General features: G+C 33.4%; 1 protein-coding gene across 5 annotated transcripts in view; it reads right to left on the bottom strand.

Moving 5' to 3' along the window:
- Nucleotides 1-23223, bottom strand: part of Adgrl3 (adhesion G protein-coupled receptor L3) — a 648664-nt gene that overhangs the window by 473434 nt on the left and 152007 nt on the right. For all 5 annotated transcript variants that reach the window (XM_048363857.1, XM_048363853.1, XM_048363854.1 and 2 more), the window contains exon 2: nucleotides 20821-20886. The gene's annotated coding sequence lies outside the window, so the exon portion shown is untranslated. The remainder of the gene's footprint in view (nucleotides 1-20820; nucleotides 20887-23223) is intronic.

Here is a 23223-nt window from a genome sequence, read left to right as displayed (position 1 = left end):
GAGCAATGTAAAGGAGAAATGTAAGGAGAAAAGTCTTTGAGATGTCATATCAAAATTTCTAACCATAAACCAGGCAAGCAAGCGAAGCAAGAGGGTGCAGTTCTGAGTTCAAACCATGGTATCAGCAAAACAACCAAATAAAATGGAACTATTACAACAGAGTGGCTGAGTGAAAAAAATAAATAAATCTCTACCTACCAGTTAAACCCACCTAGCTGTAATGAGGCAGTGCCTAGTCTCCCTGGTTTAGGCTATAATAATGTATCCAAGTAAAACAGAATTTTCCTATGAAACAAAATATTCAAATTACAATATATCCAGGCTTCAATTGAATATCATTTACCATAAGAAGAATGAGAAATACTCCAAACTTAAGGTTAAAATGCCAACCGAAGATGTCAACAACAGGAAGACAGAGATGTTAGAATCATCCAACAGTTTGAAAGCATCCATTTCATTAATCCAATTAGTATTTATAAAATTGCATGAAATAAATCATGAAGCATAATCTTAGCAAATTTAAAACAAGACATTTTATCAAATATTTCGAGAAAAAAGTATTATTTGTAGACAAAAAAAAAAAACAAAAGAAGCTGTTTCCTAAATACTTTCCTTTAATATAATAATTTAATGCAACTTTTCCCATGTGATTCTAATGTAAGCTTCCAGTTAGCATAAATTGTCCCTCAAATTTTCACTATTACTAGTTCTTAAAATTATAATAAAGCTTTATAAAGTTTTGTTGTAATGGAATTAGGCTCTACCTATATCTACTGAATCACTGAAACAAGTACAGAAGACGTGTACAACTACTTCTATAATTATTTGCCTTACTGTAGAAACTCTGCAGGAATGCAAGAAAGCCCATACAAGTCACCAAGGCAATTGTAACCATGATATTATAATTTGTTATTTTTTACCCTTGGTTGAAATATGAAGCCTTATGATTTGTGGCATGCAGCATTCTGCCATTAGCAAAAGGAAATACCAATGACATCACTTAGCTATTATAGGAGATAAGCTCACCAATTACAGAACAATACTAACAGTGTATTATGTTTTTACCAAACTGGCATGATAAATAATTTGTGCAGAATATTTTGTACAATACACTATAGCTGTAAAGTATTTGAATCTATCTTTTCCCTTCAAAATATGAATACACTATTACAAATGTCTGTTAATGCTAAAGGTTTATAAACCATGTTACCTATCTTGTTATATTTTAATAATTAAAAGGAGTTAAATTTAAAGTAATACTTGATGTTTCATAAAAGTATGCTTACTTCATGTTTAATAAAAGAATGCAATCTATCCAAAGAGAATTTGAAGACAATATGTTGTAAACCACTGTGTAACTAGGCGGGGGGGGGGGGGAGGAAATTGGGGAGGAGGGAAGGCGGGAAGAAATGAGGGAGGAGGTAACAAACAGTACAAGAAATGTATCCAAGGCCTAACGTATGAAACTGTAACCACTCTGTACATCACTTTGACAATAAAAAAAAGAAATGTACTCATTGCCTTACATATCAAACTGTAACCCCTCTGTGCATCACTCTGAAAATAAATAAATAATTTTAAAAAGAGAATTTGAAATAACAGAATTTTAAATGCATATGCATGTTCACCATGTGTTGATAAAAATGTATTTCCCTTATTTATATATAATCTTCTAAATACATTAGTAATTCATATATAAACAACATGCATTTCTTCATTAAATGCTACAATCATTAGTTTGGCCTATGAAATTTAGTTACTCCTGTTAATGCTCATAGGCTATAAGCTATAAGAACCGATAGCACAATAAAGGCAAAATGCATGATGGAGAATTCTGGTCCCAGCCTAGATTCAAAGCTTGGCTTTCCTCAAAGCTAATTGTCTTTCTTTCCCTCAGATTTTGTATTTTCCTTTTTCCTGTTCTCCCAGCGTTGATTCATATGAAAATTACCATACTGAATACGTAAATGGCAGGTGAAGAGTGACTTTTCTCCATTGGCCTTAACTGTGTTCATAGGAGTGCTTTCTGATATTGTAATGAATGACTGCATGCAGTGTCTAAGGTTTATTTCTGCAAGTATCTTTGACTTCTTGTCAAGTATGTTTTGCTGAAATAAATAAAAGGTAATGTAACTGGAAGATACATCTGGAAAAAAGTAATATCTGGTAAGCTTAACATTTCTAGCAACAAACAGATGTTGAATTACACAGATAAAAATGCACTCCCTTTCTGCTTGTGGCTGACCACTACACTAAGTAATGTTAATTACTTAGAAAGCCTAGCATTTGGCAATGTGAAAAACATGTTTTGCATTTTATAAAAAGAAGCTTCTAACATAAGAATTTGGTTCAGTTAGGGTGATTCAAACTTGCTTTTTGTCTCTGTATTTTTTAAACACTTACATCTCATAGGTTAAACATACAGTTTTACATTTTAGTGTTTTATCTGAAGACTACTCAAGATTCAAATCAACTGAAATAAATGATGTGTGATTGACTATAGTTTGCTACGCTACTTGGCTTAATGGACAGTTTTCATGCCATAGGAAAGCCTCGGTAATTTTTTCTTTTATTTTCAACATAAATCTCACATTTAAGAATCCTCTGGTTACCATATATCTGAGTTAAATAGCTCGTAAATAATGCAGTTGAGATCCAGTGCTCTTTACAAGTAATTTTGCAAACAGTAACCCAAGCAACACATAGTTTCTATAGTACTAATTATGATTAAGTTTAATTCCTGACCACATGTCACAGTTTATGAAATAGATTTTTCCTACCATGTTAGTCTACTCTTTTAAAAATATGACTTTATAAAATCTAAAATTAATTTCTTACTCTCTACAATGAGCAAGTACCTGAACATCTAGAACTCACTTCAAATCTCATCACCAAGAATGTAATATCTTTTCACAGACATAGGTGAAGGCTCTGAATATTTTCCAAAATCAACTCCCAGAAAGGATTTCATGTAGAACCTCACTGGCCATGTGCTATTTGAATTTCCTTATATCCAAGTTGCTCATGTAAATTCTGCTATTGTCTATGATATCTCATATATAGTTCAGATATTTTTTCTCTTCATGTATTATTGCTATTATAATGGTGATGAACAGAGAAGATAGTTATGTTAGATAAAATGTAACTTTGTTTTTCATCAATGTCACCCCTTCCCTCCCTCTTACCCAGTTTTCCCTCTTGTCCCCAGCTACAAGTTGTATAGCTCCTTTCCAACATAGTGTCTAGTGAGTACAACTGCTGCATTTGTTCACCCTTTGTCCATTTCTGTGACCTGAATAAACCTCACAAAGGGAGATAAACAAAACAATGGGAAAGAAAACAGAGACAGCAACAAAAATCCTCTTGTTTCCATTTCTTGGAGTTCATTTTGATAAATATCATTTTATATAAGATGAACTTAGGTACTGTGCCTTTGGTTTGGGATATTTTTGTCATCTCATCAACTGGCTTTTTGTCTTTTCTTTTTTGGTACTGGGGACCGAACCCAGGACGTTGCACTTGCTAGGCAAGCGCTTTGCCACTGAGCTACATCCCACCCCCTGGTTTGGGCTATTTTTATAAGATGAGGGCACATAATATTTTAGATTTCCCAAGACAAGCTTTTAATTTAAGCCTCTGTTTAATTATTCTTCTGATATTTTCTGACTTGATCTTTGAAGACATGAATGGATTTTCCCTTTTGACTGATATACTGCAACTCCTTTTAGAAAGGACAAAAGTGAGCACAGTATTGATTCAGACTAAACTACATAATGTATCAAGATGGTTAGTTTTTATTCAGAGTGGTAATAAAAAATTGATGTATTGAGAGACTCTTCACATTTCTTAGCAGTTAGGTTTAGCCGAGGAATCCTCCACATTGACAAATATTAAAGCCAAGATAAAGAAGTGTCAAATGTTGTGATTCTACCCTTGTTCAGGTAAATTACTTAAAGTCTGTCTAAATCATGTTTTATAGATCTTGGATTCATTCTTGCATTTTGCAGAGTAGAATTTAAACTATAATGGGAAAGATTAATGGGTACTGTTTGTGCTCATAATAACTGACAGGACAACTGTGCTCTCCTCAGGGAAACTACTTAAAAAGTTTGTTTGTTTGTTTGTTTGTTTAATTTACTCTACTTCATACCTCTCTGGTCCCAAAAAGACTTTATTTGAGCCCCCAGCATGTTATAGTTATTGTATCTTACTCATTATATTTTATTGCTATGTTTTAAATATACTGTTCTTTTCCCTCTGAAAAGTTATTTCAATTTACAAGTATGTATCATTGATTTGTGACATTATTTGGGGTTAGAATCTACGGGTTGAGTTTAATTCCACAAGACAGCCTACAGTGCAACTTCAGGCACAGATAACAGGGTAGGTTGTTCTCTGCCCTCTGGTACAATGGGCTGTATAGCTAACATTCCTACTGCCCACTTCCTTGGGTTTAATACTTGGTAAAATTGGCTCATGGAACCAAGAAAAATATTCTACTTACTAGAACACCAGTTCATAATTAAAGCCTGTCTCTCTCTCTCTCTCTCTCTCTCTCTCTCTCTCTCTCTCTCTCTCTCTCTCTCTCTCTCTCTCTCTCTCTCTCTCTCTCTCTCTCTCTCTCTCAAATGAGAGAGTTCCAGAACGTCAAGTATGGGAGAAAGGGTGCAGAGCTGAAATGTCCTCTCTAGAGTAAGGCCGTCTCTCCACTCATTCACCAGACCAGCACTCTAAACTTTGTCCTTCAGATTCTAATGGAACCTTTGATATATAGGCATGCTTAGATACATCACTGCCATTGATTAGTTTGTCAAGTTCTAGGTCCTGAGGGCTCCTAGGAGACCAAGGTTTGGGATTGAATACAGCCTAGATGCTGAGCCTTTCCAGAAACTCCCAGTAATCTCAGTCATGGAATAACAGATAAATTGCACTTAACCACTTCAGAGATTCCAAGGGTTTGGGGAACTCTGTGTAGGAAGCTTAAGCAGCCCTCAAATCCATATCATTGTGTCAAAAGGGGGAAGCCTTGATAAGGCTAGTGTTTCCACTACTCCAAGGATTCTTGTAATCCAGGTGCACATTGAAATATAACATGAAATATAAAAATGTCATGAAAACACAGCTGTGTATAAGCCAGGCAGAGTTCTCACAGGGAACAAAACTGTCCGGGAAGTTGATGTAAAATTTCTAACCTCCAGAATGACAAGGGAATACATTTCTGTTGTCGAGGTCTTCTCAGTTGTCCATGCAATAAAAATATTTGATAAATTAATGATGGAGAGATGAATGAATAGAGCAAAATTTTCTGTGCATTCATATTCTATATATATATATATATATATATATATATATATATATATATTCAAACTAACTTTCTAGCAGTAGCCTATTTTTCTTCATTCTTTCGGAGGGAAGAAGGATGACTTTTCTAACAAATGAGTTTAGGGAAGGAACATGACATACTGAGTCCATTTCATATTCCTGTCCTATGTCACCATCTCTGGGCAGCCAGATACATAAAGGAAACTGAAATTTAGGAAAATTAGCCCACCCATAAATTTTACAGTAATGTTATCTTACCTAAGTAGGACTGTAAGTTCCTTAGTGCACTTGAAACTGTTCATTTTCCAGGATATGGCACTAGAAGCTAATAGAGTTTGAATATAAAATCTCCCCCACAGGCTCTTGTGTGGAACCCAGTTCCCAATTGGTGGTGCCATTTTGGAAGGGGATGGAAACTTTAGGAAATGGGCCCTGCTACACATAAGTAAGTTACTGTGGGCAAGGATTTAAAGATTATAATGGTCACTTAACTCTCTCTGCTGCCTGTAAGCCTTAAAGTGAATAGTCTATCACAAATTGTGCAACCATAGCAACTTAATACTTAATATAATAATTCTTTTTTATTTAGAGAATATTAGTTTCTGTAATCAAACCCACGTAGACATACTGAATACAGTGCATTTACCACTACACAAATGGAAAAAATTTTGTTTCTAGACCAGTATGGCTATGAATATCTGTACAATGCCAACTGAAAACAGTAAACTGGGATACTTTTCCCAAAGTTGACAGCACAGCTAATTTTCCAAAAATTCAAACAATTTTCCAAAAATTCAAATCTTATGTGTATATATGTTCATATTTATATAAAAAGACCAATAAGAGCAGCATGTATGTTTCAATAGCAGCAAAAGCTTTTCCAGGTTCTGCAGTCATCTGAACAAAATTAGACACCCAGCACACTCCATTAACAAAAAGAAAAAAAACAAAGAAAAAAACAACAAAACCGATAATATTATTCTTTTGTTTAATAATTTTGATGTTGGTCTTAGGACTTGATATCAGAGCTTAGGTACTGTCCTTGAGCTTTTTCTGCTCAAGGCTAATGCTCTATTAGAGCCACAACTCTCCTTCATTATTTTTTCTTGTTTTTTGTTTTCCAGTAGCTAATTGGAGATACAAGTTTCACAGACTTTGCTACCCATGTTGGTTTGGGTTTCCAACCAGGATCCTTAGACGTCAGCATCCTGAGTTAATTGAATTATTTATTGAAATTTGAAACAACTAATATGCAGTACTAAATAAATACAGTCTCTATATTCAATGTAAAAATTGAGCTATGTAATTGAGAGTAGGGATGGGATGGGGAAAATGGTTTGTACAATGGAAGTGGTGATATTGATGAAGATGCATGCAATGAACAGCCTGATTGACACCCCTTGTGTGATCACTTAATCAACTGATAACACAAAATTCAGTATAAGTGGATGGAGTTATGTCTGGGTTCTACACGCTGTTATATCTGTAAACATCTGATTTTATACCAATATGATGACTTTTTGTCATTATAAACTTGTAGGCACACATTTTTTTTTTATTTCTTGTAGACAAATACCTACAAGTAGTGTTTTTCTTTAGAAAAAACTCCCATAGATTTTTCCAAAACTATTGTATTATTTCCTACTCTCACCAACACAAATGTGAATTCTAGTGTCTGTAGATCTTTGTTAAATTTTGATGGTGTCTCAATTTTAATTTTAGACATATTGATGGAAATTTTCTCATATGGTTTTCGTTTGTGTTTCATTGACAACTAATTTTGCAGGGCAAGTTTCCTGAACTTATTTCCCATCATGGGTCTTCTCTTATCAATAATTTTAAATGTCTTCTCATTTTATTTTTTAATTGTTCGACTTGAAATAATCCATTGCCTGCATCTCATTTGTTTACACATTGGTTAATGGTTGAAAATAAATATTAAAATGATTCCCAACTATTGAATTAAGAAATAATATCCACTTATGTTTTGCCTCTAATCATCAATGACACCAATTATTCACTGCATAGTTTAACAAATTTATAGCACTATGCACTTTGAACGATTTAGTTTAACCTACTACTTAGAATACTTTTTTGTTGTGGATGACAAACACTCCCTTAATAAAAATTGAATTTTAAACAGATATCACAACCCAAATATTAAAAATATTGATGATTATAAGCAAAAATTCCAGTGTTTTAATTAAATTCACCTCATCTTTTTCTTCAGTGATGAAAACCTAAAAAAAAAAGAGAAAATCAACCTTGATGTGACCTGTCACAAAGTCCCAAAGTCAGTCAGCAGTCTTAGAAAACATAATAAAAGAAATTGGAGAATTGCAAAAATTTCCAAAGGTGGTTGAAAAATAATCTTTCAAAATCTAATAAAAATAATGTCCATAGGAGCATTATAACAGACTGCTCAGTGTGTTCCATGAACATGTGACTTACCATTAAGCAAATATAATTAAGGAAAAGGGAACTGTACTGTACTTTTCCTGTTTTTTGGGGTTTTTTTTTGGTAACTTTAGCTACACATATGGTGCATTTTGTTTCACTTCTGGTTAACTTTCTTTTAATCAAAGACCCCCACTGTAATGCTTCCACACAGGGCTCAGTGTTGTGGTTACCATAGAAACCATAATTCTGAATGTCCTAACTTGTGTGATTAAAATTTAACACAAAGTAACATTGATAGTCTCCCCCATTTCCACTACCACCAATATCCAATTCTAATTAGCAGCACAATAACTTGTTTGGAAGGAATAAAGGGCTATGACCACCATTGCTTCACATTGCCAGTAATTCACAGGGACGCCCATCAACAATGTATATTGATGGTTTTCTTTCACAAATTGACTGGTTTAACAGCGGAATTACTTCTAGTTGACTTTCTTGTCACCCCTAGGTGGGAGATGAGAAGTGTAAACTTTCCTTCTTTCTATACTATGGAAGGATTTTAGTTTAAATTCTGTATTTCACATAAATGTTCAACGGAAGAAAAACTTTCCACTAATGGTCTGAGCTACTGAGGTACTAAAACTATACAACATTTTAATTCATTAAATAGACTTTCAATAATTATATTCATTTCTAGAATTGCATCACTGCCCTCATTAAAATGGAATTAACCCTTCTAGATATATTAATCACAAAGATATGACATATGCTAAATCTTTTTAACTGAAGTTCAATAATTTATATATATATATATGTTTCTCTTTTATTCTTCAGGGGCTCTCTTAATAAGAACTGATAAAATCTTACTACTCTATTAAGGAAATATAGGCATTCTTGGCGGTAATTGTGATTTGGCAAAATTATATTATCTCATGACACACTTGTACTGAACAAAGATAGTGTGCCTTGGTGCTATCTCGAGAAGTACAAATTTAATTCACCAATCACACAACAATGGGAAATTGCAAATTTACACTTAATCATTTGAGATTAAACTTAATACTCTTCCTCACTATGGAAATCATAGAGGAAATAGTTTAAATACATAGAACAAGAGGGACATTACTGCAGTCACTAAGTCCAGCACTCTCACTTTTTAGAGGAGATCTGGGGCGCGTGCTGTTTAAGGGATGTCTTCATTACATTTGGTCTTAGGAGTTTTAGGTTCATACTCCTTCAGCATTGTTAATCATGTACTACAGAAGAGAAACTTATATTCCTATTTGTTAGCATCTATTTCTACCTTTATTTACAAGCCTTAATAACTGGGAATATACATGGTATATAGAAATTGTAAAAATAGGGGTTGAAAATTTTAAAAAAAGAAATTAATGAAATTAGTCTAAAGAGATGAAATAAGGACTAATTTGTAGGATATTACATTACCTTCTGACACATGATTCCTATCAGGCAAATCTTTGTTTTACACCTAAAATACCCTGACTTTAATTTTACATCTACAGTATTAATAAAACCTTTAGAGTCAAGGTTAAGGCAATCTTAGTACCCTCAAACAATTAGTATTAATTCTACTGTGAAATGTAGTATTAATGTCATGACTTTGAGAGTTTCATCCCGATCACTTAAATATTATACACCTCTAATGAAAGCTCAGATTATTAATTGCAATGTATTTTAATATATTACACACCTGATTTTGACATTTGAATATATAATCATTTTAATGTTCTCTGAATCCATGGACATTCAACATTTCCATATCCTTTTTATTTACAAGCACAGGATTGTCCTATGCTATAAATGGTCTATTCAGGACTTTTATTTCTAATTAAAATGTGCAAATAAATTCTACTAACCTTAGAGTAAGCTATTATTTCCTCTGTAATTAGATAGAATGAAGGACAGAAAATATCCTGACTATGTATATGAATGGAAGGTGTCAGGGAAGGTTAGAGAGGATTATTAAGAGCAAAGGCAATACGAAAGATAAGAGAAGGGAAAGAAAATTTACAACAAACAAACAAAAAATGGATGTCATTTCTACCAGAATTAATCTGGCAACTAAACTACATAGTAACCTATGAAGCATCCTAGGAATACAGTCGTTCTCATTTCCAGTATGTTCCAAAGGAGCCAAACATATTTTTTTAAATCGGTTGTTCTATGAGAGAGGGTCCATCAATGGAGCTACGTGATAAGTGAAAAGAGAAAGCTAAAAGGATGAGATGGTTGGGGTCAGCAAAAACTTATGGAATCCAACCATGACAAAAACCAGAAAACTTTATTATTGTTAAGTAGTACCGTGTCAGTTTGAGCTTGTTAGACAGAACCGACACACGTATAGCTCACTGAGAGGTCTGGCTGAAGAATTTAAAGATGAACATTGTTTGCTGTGCTTGAGAGTTAATAGACATAACAAAAAAAAATGAAGTAGTATATCTCACAGAAAGAACAACATACATCCTCATGCTAGACTTCGGTGTCTATACTACCAAATACACTTACAAAACTCATCATTTTTACTCTGTGATAATGCAACAAGAGGAATAACAATTTTTAACCTACCAAAACTCAAAGCTATAAAAAACATTTTGGGGGGGGGGGCATTCCAAAGATTGCCTTCTACAAACTTGCCGGTTATCACATGTCATGTTTCCTCTTTTTAATTCTGGGGCTCATTAGAAAGGGTGGTAACAAAATTTGAGAATTGCAACTTTCAGTTAAATACTATTCACTGTTCTTGGCCACAGTGAAAAGTAAAGTATCTCAAATCAAAGTTATTTAGTATGTCAAAGTTCAGAGTATAGCCTATAGAGTATGATAAAGATGGAGTATGATGAAGGTGCAATGATTTCTTCCAGAAATTCCAGGGATGCATCCGAGTACAAAGTCCACATTTGCTCACACCTGCCATGGCACTCCAGTGAGCCCTGTTGCTTCTATTTGCTGAAGCAACACACACAAGCACTCTTGGGACTAAAATATAGAGAAATATAATCTTTCATTTAAACATGAAAACTTTTCCTTTGAAGGAATGGATCTTAGTGATAAAAGACTCAGCATACCACTAGAGAGCCAGAAAAGACATATTAAAATGCTCTATATTTTCCCTGAATACCACTGGCTATTCCAATTCATTCCAGTTTCCATAATGTAGATATTTATATTCAGTATTTAGAAAATACAAGGAACACTAGAGACATGGTCTCAATCAGCAATTTAGGAAGGCAAGATTTGCAGTCATTGGTATCAGAAATGTTCAAAATCTGGTAAGAAATGGAAAATAATGAATTTGAGACTGAGAACTGGAAAGAGGCTTTCAGTTCATAACTTTCGTTGGGCTCAGAAACTGTGTGAAAATGTAGTACCTCAAGATGGCCTGTGATTATATCCTTCCTTAAACACCCGCATATTCACCCCATTCTTCAGTTGATTATCTTTTTGATTGCTATATTTAAATAATATCTAGGACATAAAAGTGGAGAATAATTCATCACTCTTCTCATTCCTTTTATTTTGCAAAAGCACAACTTCCTAGGATCACACTAAATGTCACTTGAATTATTTCAAATGTAATATAATTGTTTTTTAATAAAAGTTTTAATTGCTTGTAATATTTTGTTAAATGGACTGAATAGTCTATCAGAATTCTCAAATCTTTATTATATTTATTTGTGGAATTAACAATATAGTAATATGTTGTAAATGTAGCTTGAAAAATATTTTTTAAAAAGAACAAGCAATTGGGCTGGGGATATGGCCTAGTGGCAAGAGAGCTTGCCTCGTATACATGAGGCCCTGGGTTCGATTCCCCAGCACCACATATACAGAAAACGGCCAGAAGTGGCGCTGTGGCTCAAGTGGCAGAGTGCTAGCCTTGAGCAAAAAGGAAGCCAGGGACAGTGCTCAGGCCCTGAGTCCAAGGCCCAGGACTGGCAAAAAAAAAAAAAAAAGAACAAGCAATTGAAATAACATAGGGCAGTAAAAGAAAAGTTACTAAAAACTATCTGTATAAATTTTGCCCAAAGACAACTTTTCAGAAGACAAATGTGTGCATATGTATATATACATATATATGTGTGACATGTGATGTACATCCAGACAGACAGACAGATAGATATAGATCAAAGGTTTTATATTTCTTTGCCCTAGTCCTATAAACAATTCATTTCAGAGGTAATACCATAGGAAATTATGTCGACAATATTTCCTGGTATTGCCGTAATGATAAGAAGCATTTCTGTGATGGAGTATGTATACTATATCTAGAATAAACTGCAAGTTTTCATTTTTACCCAGTTATTGCTCAGTTATTCAGAAACCGGTAATCCAAAAATTTTGCTAATTCAATGTATTTCTGTAATCAAGTAAACATGAACAATGATCCATTAATAATTTAAATTATGAAATAATTATTTGTTTTGGATGACTCAGTACATAGTACTAGTAACAACTATGTGCTTACCTAGTAACATAGTAACATAGTAACAACTATGTGCTTACAAAATTTCAGTTCTTCATGTACAATAGAGGCTTACAGGATTACATATCTATTACCATTGAGTTTTATAAAAATCTATACACTCATGAATTTTGTCAATGAGAAAATACCAAATACCTTCCATTGTTCTTCTGCGAGGCATTGTGAGAACACACCTAGAAATTAAATTTTGTAGATAAACATTCATGCTAAGTGCATTATTAGTCTCAAAACACTGAAGGCAGCAGTTAGATTCTTGTTCATTAACACATCATAGAAATCAAAGGGGGGAAAGTGCAAGTAGCATATAGGCTACATAAGAACAAAAATTTAATTTAAGGAAATTATATAGGGCTTAAAAGAAAACAAAGGATTTTCCTCCTAGGCCAAACAAATGTACAAATATTGAAGATTTATAAAAAAGTACAGGGAGAGAATTTCATCACTTCTATTTTCCTCAGTGCTGAAAGCACTGGTATTTCTTCTGAACAGCTTATAGAGAATTAGAGTTATAGGTGTGGACCAACATTCTCTATATATTTAATGCACCTCCTATATTGCCTGAGTAAAGCAACCATGTCACAATACTATTCACCAAGTTCCTAATCAATTTCTGGTGTGGATGTCCTCTTACTATGCACTTAAATTTTGTAAATTTATAATATGTGTGTCCTCTTAAATGCTTCCATAAATTTTCTGAGCTGCTTTACCCAATATTCTGTCATCACTCAAGCAAAATGACATTGCTTCCTAAACAGATTAAATACAACCAGATAAGCTGGACTCGCTATAACAATTTTCTATTCTGTGTTGCAGTAGTAAAGTATTGTTCATAAGCTACCAATTCCTTGAGAATTACTCCTCTTGCTCAAATTTCTATCAGAGCCCTAGGCATAGTGTCAAATTTTCTCCTTTCATAAGATTTCTCACTCCACAACAGAGTAGAAATTTTGTGCACCACAACAGCCGTTAGTACAAAATACGTTGAATAAATCATTTCTAGAAATTAAAGTTAATGCTTCCTTGTGCGTCATTCCTCTAGCTTTATCCCATTCTTAGGTGAGTAGAAGAGTGAACTGGAGGAAGCAGTAGTTTCTCTGTATTAGCATGTGTAACCCAAAGTAATATTTCTACCTGTTTCCTTGGAAGACTGTATTTGAAACTATTCTGAAGAAATGCATACTCAATCAAAATAAGAGACTCTAGAAAAATTAGTCTGTATTTCTTAATTTTTAACAGCCAATATTCTGGAAAAAAGTTCAAAACTATAATCCTCAATAAAATTCAATAAGGATAAAATACAGAATAATGTGGTAACATTCCCCATGATTTAATTTTATTGTTTGATTTTAGTTGAATGTAGGATTCCAAAATATCAAATATTATAGAAATTAATAACTCCAAAGGTTCAAGAATTTTTGGATACTTAGGAGACTCTTTTCTAGTACCAAGAATACTTTTTTTCTTATTATTACAAGTATCTTTTAAGTGGGTAACATGTTTATATCTTTGGCTTCTGACAGCATATTTATTTTCACAAACTGTCAGAATTTATTTTTGTATTATCTTTAAACACTGTACTTTTCCTTTTTAAAATATATTTTGTAGGTTGTTTTTAAATAGTTATACAAACTTTTTCTTTTCAATGACCCAAGCTCATCCCAGAATTGCAGCATCATATATTTTTAGAGCAAGAAGGTCCTTTATGTATAATCTAATGCTGCCCTTACTAATTGGACAAATGAGAATACTACAACCCTGAGAGCTTCTGTGATGAGGCCTGGGCCTCACAGCAAAGTAATTACAAAACTAGGCCAAGACTGAAGGATATCCTGACCCAGCCATCTTCCTAAGGGATTCATGTTTGTAAATGATACTCACTTAAGTCGCATGTGTATGTAATCAACTAAAGCCTTTATAGTCAATGGCAAGGAACTGCTATATAAGTAACCTGTGCTCTCTTATTATTTACTTCATGACTATTAATTTCCAACGTAAGATCCACATTTAGCCTTTATACTAACTTTCCTGCAAATCTTGGACCTCCTCTTTGAAACAAAACCACCACCATACATGTTTAAGTTTCTACTACTACAATACAAAAAAAAATGTTCTTCTGGATCTCTCCTTAAATTCTCCCTTAAGTTGTTTTCCCCAAAGTTTTATTATTGCTCTGGATGATGACAAGTATTCTGAATAAATGCTGTCATCCTGTACAGATATAAACTGTGTAATCTGTTTATGTGACATTCTGGAATAAAATTATCAAAATAGAGAGTGAGTCTCGATGTGTTGAGAGTTAGGGGCAAATATAGGCTCTGATACCAAAGAAGCAACAGGAAACTTTTTAGATGATGAGAGGTTATGAATACTATGTGATGATTACATAACTTGACCCAGGACATAAAATTCATGAAATTTTACGGAGAGAAAATGTACTAACAAAAACGTGTAAGAATAGAAGATAGATAATACTTTTGTTCCCATAGGCACAAATGCATGTTAAAATCCATCAAGCCTTACAACATACAATTTGAAATCTATTAGCTAAATAAAAATTTATATATCTTTGTTTAATGAGAACTCATGAAGAAATTCCCCTTCAATAAGATTTATTTTTACAACAGCTGACAATGTACTGTTTTTAGCTATGACACAAAATAATCATCTTTAAATATTTATAGTTCTAAGTAGATATGAATTTATTCATCCTAATTTCACTGTAGAGGGCCCTAATATCATGCAGAATTGAGCAGGTTTCTTTATCTTGTTTTGTTTTCTGAATGAACCTTTTATTATTCTGGATGTGATAATTAAAGCTAGCAGTAGACATTTTAAGATGAGAAAAAATAAGTGAAGGAACACAAAATAAAATTGTCAGCAGGAAGTTGTTCATCTAAGATTTTTCCCAGACCAATTAAATACAAATGATAAATATTAACACCGTGAGTATTGAAGATTTGCTAATTTTGTAATTTGAAATCTAATAATAAGCTGAGCTTATTTTAAAAGAATAAACAGCAACATTTAGAGACAAAATACAATAATAACATTTAGAGACAAAATACAATAAAAGAGTGACAGTAGGATGTGGAGTGATTATAGAATACTTCAGAAACTTTTGCAAAAGAATGAAAAAATAAAACCTGTTGAAATGGGCTGGCTTTTGTTTAGGTGAGCTACACAGTACTTTTCTTGTTTTGTGTGTCTTCCATTTCCTAGTCACTGCTGTGCAACCAGGTCTTTGGGATAAAGAATGGTGGACAATTTTAGTGGTTCTCTGGTGACAGGCAGCTATCATTTCCACGCCAGGCTTATCTTTATGCAGATTTCCCAGAGTTAGCATTTATGCAAGTAAATCCTGAAGGGTACCAGCTACGCAGCTGACAGCCTGTGACAGCTTCTCTATCTCCAAGAATGGAATAAGTAGGAATGAATGTCTGAATAATTAATGTGCTGTTACTCTGCTCATGGCCAGTTTTTACATCCTGTACTTTATCAGTGTGGTTTGGAACTAAATTCGAATATAATTTCATAGCAAATAAAATTTTTATAAAAATCTATAAGGAATGAAGTTGTTATTTTTTCAAAGAGACAGCTAATATCCTTCAGATTATACTTGCAGAAATTACCTCCACTTAGAGATAAAAAGTAAGACTGAATACTGACTGGATTCCTTCCTTCCTTCCTTCCTTCCTTCCTTCCTTCCTTCCTTCCTTCCTTCCTTCCATCTTTCTTTACTTCCTTCCCTCCTTCTTTCCTTCCTTATTTTCCTTTTTTCTGTTTTTCTTTTTGCTTGATTGTAGAGCTTGAATTCAGGTTGGGTATTGTCCTTGAGCTCTTTTGTTCACAATTTGTGATGTACCACTTTGAGCCACAGCTCCATTTTCAGTTATTGAGTGATTAATTGGAAATAAGAGTCTCACAGGGAATTTTCTGCTTGGGCTAGCTTTGACAAATGATCCTCAGAGCTCAGCCTCCTAAGTGGCTAAATTTACAGGTAGAGACCCTGGTGCCTGTCTGGATATTGTGTGTCTTGAAAATTCATACTATGATTTCTAAATAAAACATTTGAACATTACACCTACAGCTTTACATATAATATATAATAAATTTGTATGCAATATGTACTAAATTTTAAAAAGTATATATAAAGTATATATAAAATTATATATAATGTATAAATGTGTTATATACTTAGGTTAAATATTTATATGTAGAAATTTGCTTATAAAGATATATTGCTTACATAAGTATACAAATGTATTTAATCATTAAAGACACACAGAAACACCCGGCTTACATATAGAAATATACCTATAAGTTCATATTGGTTACATAAGCATATGAATGTATATAGAAGTTAAAAAAAACACAGAAATATCTTGCTTACTCAGCTAAGCAAATGGGCCACATCAACAATTCTAATCCTGAAGCCCTTGCTTCAGCTTGATTTCAACTTTTCTCTCATCATTCAAATGCAATCAATTTTAACTTTTAAGTAATCTGCATTGTGTTACTAATTCTCAAACCAACTACTGATGACTTACACCACAATTCTATTACACTTCAAGTATTTTGATACATCAAACTAAAAAGGACACCATAAAGAATTAATATTTATAACACATGAACCAACTTAAAGAGGCAATAAAAAGTTGAGTATCATGTGTTATACATTCTGGAGAGAAAGAAGAAAGTGGGAACACAACATACATGCGGGAAGTTTAAATTTTAAACAACATGTGTAGAAAAGACAGACATGAGATGACAGTGTCCAAAATCTATGAAAAACCTCAACGGAATAGCCAATGACACTATGATGGAAAGAGAGAACAAGATTGCTATGAATCTTGGAGCATGGTCTAAATACAAAGTGATGAAGCCCAGGCGGCTAAAGTAATGCATGAGAGACTGAAAGGCAACCATCTAGTAGTTTCATGGTGAGAACAGGAGAGAATTGCTTATCCAGACAGGAGGAAGTTGTGATTTAGATGAAGGAAAAAGTCAGATTTTAGAAGTAGCTAGACACCATATGGCTATAGATATGTCACATGTAGTTTGAAATCTAAGAAACACTACAGTGATGTGTGCCCACCAATTGGAAGAAAGGAATTATCAACAAAAACTTTTGTCAGAACAATGATCCTCAATAGACTTTATCATTCTGAAACCTTAGGGTTGCAGTTTTAGGGTTAGGTACATTTGAATACATCATTGACGACAAAGAAAACCTTGGAGACATCCTTCTACCCAAGATTCAAAAGTAACATGTTTGAGGGGCTGGGGATATAGCCTAGTGGCAAGAGTGCCTGCCTCGGATACACGAGGCCCTAGGTTCGATTCCCCAGCACCACATATACAGAAAACGGCCAGAAGCGGCGCTGTAGCTCAAGTGGCAGAGTGCTAGCCTTGAGCGGGAAGAAGCCAGGGACAGTGCTCAGGCCCTGAGTCCAAGGCCCAGGACTGGCCAAAAAAAAGTAACATGTTTGAAAAGAAATGTACTCACTACTTTATGAATGTAACTGTAACCCCTCCGTACATCACCTTGACAATAAAATTAAATTTTAAAAAGTGGTAGTTTATACAGTGCTTAACATCTGTCTAATTCTATTTGAAATTCCATGCAGCAGCAAATTTAATTATGCAGTGTTACACACAGAGAAACAGAACGAGAGAGAGAGGGTGACGTGCAAGAGCTTGTAGTGTATGCCTCCAAAACATCCGCGCTTTGCTGTGCTTTCTTCTTTGTTGTTGCTGCTGTTTTATGTGTGTATGTTCTTTGTTTCTTTGTCTAGTTTTTATTATTAAAGTGGGCCTTGCGGTTCCAAGTGCTAAGTGTGAATGGAGGAGAAGACTACAAAGGGGCATGAAGGAGAGCTAGGTAGGTGATATATCATTCTGTATCCTGAGGCTGATGTATAAATGTATGTGTTTGGCAAAGCACCTATACACCAAGAAGACTGTGTGTGCAAATAAAAGTAATGGGAAAGTTCAACAAAATAAACACCAGGCACTTGAGAGGGGTAGGGTGGGGGCCAAAGAGGAAGGTGTAGAGGATGGAAGAAGAAAAGGGAGATGGGGGAGAATGGAGTGAATGTTTATGCTGTCCCAGAGCTTCAAATGCTCAAGGCTAGAGCTCTGCCACTTGAGCCACAGACCCACTTCTGTCATTTTAGTGGTTAATTGGAGATAAGATTCTCATGGACACTGCAGCCCAGGATGACTTCAAGTGGAGAAATCTGCAAATATCAGCCTCCTAAATTGCTACAATTACAGGTGTGAAGAACCAACCTTCAGCTCATTTCAAAATTTTTATGACAGACTACATAAAAGAAAATGTGTACATAAGAAAAATTAAATTTGACAGTACTCTCATACATGAATTAAACCAAACACACCAAAAGCGTTAATGCACTCTTAAAACCATAACAACTATCACTGTAAAAATTTTAATGAAATACCTCTTGATATCCAAAAGCACAGTATAATCAAAACACAAGATAATGATAAGTTTGGGAAACAATATGGAATAACTGGAACACACAGACATTTCTAGATATTCAAGTGAATCTATGGATGTATGGAAATAAAATTTCAGACAATGTCCAGACTCTAAGCTCTAGTACCAGAGCAGTACACACACACAAAGAAATATGTGGAAACAAACAAAAAATAAAAGACAATAACATTCATTATCATGAGTGTGACAGTCTCCAAATAAGTTTCTGGTGGAATGATAGACTTTGACTATGTTTGATGGTTTGTGGTGATTGTCTCATGGTTATTGTTGAATTGAAATGTACTCACTTCCTTACATATGTATGTAATTGTAACCCCTCTGTACATCACCTTGACAATAATTTTTTTTTTTTAAAGAAGGGACAGTGGGATGCGAAAGAGCAGCATGGGCTCAGTGTTCGTTGGGACTCACTGTTTACATGTGTGGAAATGGCACACATATGTGTGGAAATGAATCCCCCTTGTTCAACTAATACATGCTAATAAAAAAGAAAGTTACTTGGTAAAAAAAAAAAAAGAAAAGAAAATATAAATCGAATTCCCCCTAACTGCTGGCACAAGAAAATTATATCAGTGATGTAAATATCTATAGAAATATAGATACTAATTCTAATATATATTCTGAACAATAAAAAAGCGAACTTTCCTTCCTTTGGTAGTTGTCAGTGACTTTTTAAACTCTGACTTCTCCAGTGTGGATTAATATTTTTCCTGGTAGCATTTAAATGTCTCAGGTAAGACATCTCATTCTTATCTGGTTTAATTTATGTCAAACGAATGGTTGAAATGGGCTGTTTTTGTTAATTTAACTAATGTATTTGCCAACATTAAGTGCTAAGTAAAACATTTTGCTTTCAACTTACTAGAAGAAAACTTAAAATATATAGGTCTTTTGAAGTCAGTAAGTATAAACAAGTAGCTTAATAATATCTGCCCTGAGAAATGAGAATAATAGTGCTTGCCTATACAAATGATGAGTAGGGGAAAGAGATGACACTAACACAACACTATTTAAAAGATGAGATAGATATCAATTAAAACACTATCACCTACAAAATCAAGGACAAGTATTTCCTAGTTTTACATTTCTTAATGGTCTTAAATGAAGGAAAAATGACAACTCTTTGATAGAAGATGGAGTATAGTTTATAATAAGTACCAGTTATTTCAAAAATCTAGTCTAGATAGACAAATGTACAACTATTTAAAGATAATTAAAAAATCTAAATCTATATATTCAGAACTGAGGTGTGGCTCAATAGAAAGAGGGCTTGCCTTGTAATTGCCAGTTTCAGGATTTAAACACCAGTACATTAAAGAAAAGAAAGGGAAAGAAAAAAAACTAAATGACTGAAATCATTGTAATATTAAGAATGATAATAAAAAGTAAGCAATTTCAGTTTTACTAAGGATTGATTAATATCATCAACTATATGCTCCCTATTATATACTGAGGGAGAAAAAAGTCAACTGCTGTATGATTAAACTCTTTTAAAATCTTCCATGTTGTATTCTGTAAATAAATGTGTGATGAGAAGAATTTGCACTTCTAAAAATAATCTTTGTATTAAACAGTTTGCTGGTATAGGATGCACTTTGTTTACGAATATTCATAGGCACAATTGTAGACATGAAATGAGAGTGAATTGATTGGATCAAAAATATAACATCAATCATACTGTCACTCAAGCATCAATTGAAAAATCTGAGCATATGTACTTCATGCTATTTATGAAAATAAGGCAGCATATCTGCCATTCACATTCACAGAGGTAGAGACTACTAAAACTACCCCAGCCATGTATTTTCTCATAGCTACATTATATTTCCTCACAACACCAAATACATTCAACTATATAATTCCTACTTTGTTGAGAATGTTTGTGAATTTATTTTCCCCAAATGCATGAAAAATAAAAACTTATTTCTTAAGAACATATGGAATTCTACTTTGAAGAATGCTGCATTTTCAAGATGATAAAAACTCATAAAAGCATATAATAATGAAACATGTAGATAGTGAGAAACATCTCAACATTAACAAACATGATTGATAATACAAATGTATCAAGTACCTTAATTTGTTCCTCAGTTGCTAAAATTCCATGTTTTTTTCCTCCAATTTATCAAGTTAAACATTTCTGTAAAAGAAAAAAAAAGCTCCATTACATAAGAAAACACATAGTGTGTTTTGTGGTGAAAGCTGTACATGGTAGAAGGCAAATTTATTTCCCACAATGCTTGGAATCACAAGAGCAGTCTAGGAGACTCAATCTTCTTATAACAAGTTCACTGCTAATGTTGCTAAATCTACTAGATACCATATTTATGTATTTTCTTCAAAAGGTCACACACACACAACCTAAAAATATATGTTGTGATCTCTAAGAAGTGCTTGGCTTCTAATAACATGTTCTTCTAGTTAAAATGTTTAAATGGGTATAATCAACACAAACACATATTCATATATGCACACACAAGGCACAGTAAATACTCTCATTTGTGTATACACAATGGAGACTAAGGTTTACAATGTTAAATTTAATCTAATTTTAATAATATTGAAAGTTAAAGTATATGCAAAACGAGTTCATTTAAATCAATGGTTTACGGAACTTGGTTTTCTTTAAATTGTCAGAATATTGTGCCACTTTTTAAGTTATATTTTATTATCGTTAAGTAGTGTACACAGGAGTTTACCTTTCAACATGTCAATTTATAAGTACAATCTAGTTTGATCACTATCATCCCCTTTGTTATTCGAATCCATCTTTCCAAACCACGTCCCTCCCCTCCATATTTCCAGTTCCTTAGGATATGCATTCTATATTATGACTCCTCCCCACTTCCTCTCTCCATTCATCTACTTCTTTTTATTATGGAAACAATTGCCAGGATTCCAGACCTCCAAAGAAAACACCACAGCCTTTCAAAGCATTTTCTTAGGAATTTTAATATACTCTACTGGTTCTAGAATTGGTGACATCAATATTTTCTATTTAAGAGTAGATAAAAGTCATTATTCTATTAATTACTTTGAGAGTTAGGATATATTAAACTCTGAGTATGGCATCATTTTCTATTAAGAGAACATTAAAAAAACTACATACATACCGAACTGTGACACTATTATCTATTCTAACATCATGCCTTAAAATGGCTAAGTAATTAAATATGAGGCAGAAAGTCAATAGTATAAAATTGAAATTGAGTTCTGCTTCATAATAGCACTATTGATTAAAATCATATATACTACAATATAATATGAAAACAACTTATTGGAAATTATTCTTGGGTGATGGTTTATATTTGAAGGGTTTAGGAATATTAAAGCAAAGAAACCCACTGCACTTTCTCTAGTGTACAGTATGCTCTCATATTTGATCAATTAGCAAGGTTTTACACCACAAGTACAAGGACAATCAGATTGTGTCCTGGATGCCCTACCACAGTAATGCAGGTAAATTTAGAAAAAAGCTTTAAAAAATAAAATGTTTAAGCTGAACTTAGAAATCATTTTGTCAACACAGGATTTGCTTTATCTAATTATCCACTGTGTGAGACATATTTCCCCCTAGTTTTAGAAGAATGAGGATTTGGCATCTTAAAAATGATTTATGTATCTGAGGAGGCATGGGTAAATACCATGCAAGACAAGCTTAATATGTCATCCCTCATTAAATATTTTCCCCTTTCTTTTAGAAAATATGTTCTGATAGCTTAGCACAGCTAATGACTCAATATTCTCTGTGATATCATCAGACTTACTTCACCACAGATAGTACCAATCATCTTTGTGGTACTCTCCTATCTCTTTGTGTATTTCTCTAGTTTTGAACTCCATACAGGAGTAACAGTTACTTAAGAACAAGAATTTTGACTTCTTCAAATTTAATTAGCACTCCTGAAAGGACCAAGCACCTAACAGCTAAGAAATGCTAAGTAAATCTACGTTTATAGTTTGCTTGCTTTGTTGCTTGCTTCCTTCCTTCCTTCCCATTTTTCCTTCCTTCCTTCTTTTCTTGAAAAGGACAAAGAACAGCACACAAAGTATTTCTAAAATTCTAAAATACTGGACAATCAAAAGCAGAAATGTGGAAGAGAGTGAAAATGAATGCCTAGCATATCAGAATTATGAACTGCAGGACAAGCAGTTATTGAAGGCAAAATAATAGCTCTCAACACCTACATTAGAAAAGGAAGACTTTAAATCAATAGCTAGAGCTGATCCCTATGCAAACAGAAGAATAAGCTAAATACAATGTCAGTAAAATTAAATAACAATAAAAAGAGGGCACACTGAAGGAAAAAATATGCAGTTTATTAAAAGTCCTTGTAAAATTGCTAAATATTCAAAATCCTACCATTATTTTCTAAAATTCCATTTTATTCAATGTTATGACATATTTCTCCCTTTATTGTTCAGTCTGCTAATTATTTATCTGACAATTAGATGGATTACTTTTGAGCCTCCTCCC

This window comes from Perognathus longimembris, chromosome 16 (genome assembly GCF_023159225.1).
Source record: "Perognathus longimembris pacificus isolate PPM17 chromosome 16, ASM2315922v1, whole genome shotgun sequence".
NCBI lineage: Eukaryota > Metazoa > Chordata > Mammalia > Rodentia > Heteromyidae > Perognathus > Perognathus longimembris.
This window is presented reverse-complemented; position numbering and strand designations above follow the sequence as displayed.